This window comes from Octopus bimaculoides, chromosome 2 (assembly GCF_001194135.2).
Source record: "Octopus bimaculoides isolate UCB-OBI-ISO-001 chromosome 2, ASM119413v2, whole genome shotgun sequence".
NCBI lineage: Eukaryota > Metazoa > Mollusca > Cephalopoda > Octopoda > Octopodidae > Octopus > Octopus bimaculoides.
The window spans coordinates 187,880,774-187,883,926 of record NC_068982.1 but is presented as its reverse complement, the minus strand read 5'-3'; positions in this window follow the sequence as shown (position 1 = coordinate 187,883,926).

The window sequence follows — 3,153 nt, the reverse complement described above, 5'->3', positions numbered from 1 at the left end:
AGGTTCATTTCTCTCACTCACTCATTTTCTCTCTCTCTCCAACTACAAGTACCAACTCATGACAGCAAGTGCAAAGTTTGCTTAACCCTTTCGCTTCCATATTTCTGTTGAGATGATTCTCTGTGTTTCTTTCACTTACTTTAAATATAACAAAGAATTTAGTAAAATAACATAATTATCATTCAGCTAGTGTTAGGAACATAAATTGTGACTAAGGTTTGGTGGAAGATTTTAATTCAAAACTTATGAAAACAAGACATTTGTACTCAGAGCCAGAACCGGTTTCAGCCAGGTTGGTATCGAAAGGGTTAAGAATTGTTTCTCTATTATATATTTTAACTCTTTTGTTACCGTATTTCTGTTGAGATGCTCTGTGTTTCTTTCAACTGTTTTAAATATAACAAAGAATTTGGTAAAATAACTTTGTTATCATTCAGCTAGTGGGGCAATGCCATTAGTGTTGATGCTATTATGTTCGTCCATACTGATGGTCATTCCAACTCAACATCTTTTCTACTACTACTACTACTGCTACAACAGTCTCTGCTCTTTTGATGTTGCATATGCAATCCACTCTTCTCCCCTGCCTCCTGCGCCCCCACCAGCTTTTCTACTTCCTCCTCTTCTGCCTTCCCTGCCACCTCCTTCTCCTCCTCATACAATGTAACATCTCATCAAACTCCATATAAAACACTTTGTCCACTTACCTTGTGGTATTTGCTCTGCCCATGTTTCACATACACTCCCTTGTCATTGTCACCAGCATAAATATAAATCCAGTGAACCAGTCATTGACCTATCAGACACTTGCCACTAATTACCTTAATTACTCTCATACAGGTGATATTCAAGACTAGTTCAAAATGTCAGTATATTTTTCTTACTCCAGTATATAATTTAGATAACACCTGTAATTGATTTAACTAATTTAATTAGTTGACCACAAATTGTGGTTAAACTGTGTACTTTGTAAAGGTGAAATGCAACCAGGTGTCTACTATACGTGCCGATAAAAATCTTTTATTTATTTGTCTTTAGAATGTGGCCATGCTGGGGCATCACCCCGAGAAGTTCCAGTCAAACACATTGACCCGAGTACTTATGTTTTTGTTTTTTCTAAATCTTTTACCTATTGGTCATCTTTCGCCAAACCTTTAAGATATGGGGATGTAAACAAACCAACATCAGTCGTCAAGCAGCAGTAGTGTAACAGACACAGATGTGAAGATACACACATGAACATTGTTTTTTTTTTTTATTCTCCTCTGGTTAATTTCTCTTCTACTCTTTGAGAAAAACATCACCTCTCACTTGGAATCTTATCTTTCTTTAAACCCCTTGCCTGCCATGAGCCCCATTTGGGGATCTACTAAAAACAGTCTCACTGCCAGTTTTTTGTTGTATTCTAAGTGAATTGCTTATATACATTGCATTTGCAGAGGTGTATTTAACAATATTTAGTTGTTAAAGTTTGTCATTATTAACTCTGGCCAATTCTAGAGGACATTTTGTGTCATAAATCACAATTTTTGAACCACAAAAATATTGACAGTCTTGAAAACCATTTTTTTTTTTGTTTTGGCATTTCCCATCAAAATATCATTCATTGATATTTCATACACTTTCTCATTTGATACTATAGTTTCAAAAAAAAAACTAAAATGTTTATTATTGCAATTGAATAGAAAAGATAAATATACTTTTTTTTTCAGCAATCCCCATTTGGGACTTTTCAAAAATTTACCATATTTTCCAAAATAATTCACATGTGAAGAAAATTTAAATACTATATATTATTTTAACTCCTAAGACACCTGGCAAAGCCAAAAAATATGAATAAAAAAATTTGGTAGTTAATGGGTTAATAAAACCCTCACCACTATTTCTTACAACCAAACATTTTTAATTGGTACAAGATTAAAAACCATTTTTTCTATCATTGCCATATTAGAATATGCTCCAAATGAAGATGATGATGATAATGATGATGTGTAGACTAAGTTCTAAGACTGAATATTCTCTGCCTTGGATTATAGGCTGTGAACTATAGAAACTAGGACTAGAGTTCAAAGGTTAAATTACTTTCACACAAGTTTGACATCTCCTAACTTGAATCAATAATTTTTTCTTTCAATTTTAATAGACCAAAATCTTCAGTGAGATTCCAAACCAGTGGTTTATCATCCTCATCATCCTCATCATCATCATCATCCTCCTCCTCCTCATCATCATCATTCAATGTCTGCTGTCCTTGCTGGCATGGGTTGGACAGTTCGACTGGAATCTGGAAAGCCAGAAGGCTACTACACCAGGCTCCAATCTGATCTGGCAATGTTTCTACAGCTGGATGCCCTTCCTAACAACAACCACTCTGAGAGTGTAGTGAGTGCCTTTTTTACATGCCACCAGCACAGGGGCCAGAGGGGGCTGGAAACGACCACGATCGGCTGGTGCGCTTTATGTGCCACCAGCACGCTTTAACGTTTGTTGTCTATGCTGGCATGGGTTGGACGGTTTGACCTGGGTGGTAAGCTGGAAGGCTGCATCAAACTCTAGTCTGATTTGGTTTGGTTTTCTACAGCTGGATGCCCTTCCTAATGCCAACCACTCTGAGAGTGTAATGGGTGCTTTTACGTGCCACCAGCATGGATTCCATTTGTGTGGCACTGATATCTGCACTTGCGAAGACCTGCTGAGGCAAGTGAAATTATTGCCATGGCCATTGACAGTACCACTTGATTGGTACCCATGCTGGTGGCATGTAAAATGCACCATTTTAGTGTGATCATTGCCAGTGCCAGCTGACTGGCTCCCATTGTGATGGCATGTAAGAAGCACCCACTACACTTTCAGAGTGGTTGGTGTTAGGAAGGGCATCCAGCTGTAGAAACATTACCAGATCAGATTGGAGCCTGGTGCAGCTTCCTGGTTTGCCAGTCCTCAGTCAAACTGTCCAACCCATACCAGCATGGAAAACAGACGTTAAACAACGACGATGATGATGATGATGATGATAATGATGATGATACACCAGGCACTAATTGTATGTATTTATGGACATTTGTTGTTGTGTTTGTGTTGAGAAAAATAATGAATGTTTTGTTTGGCAAATCCATTGGTATGTAACATCTATTATCTCTTTTTTTATCTTTT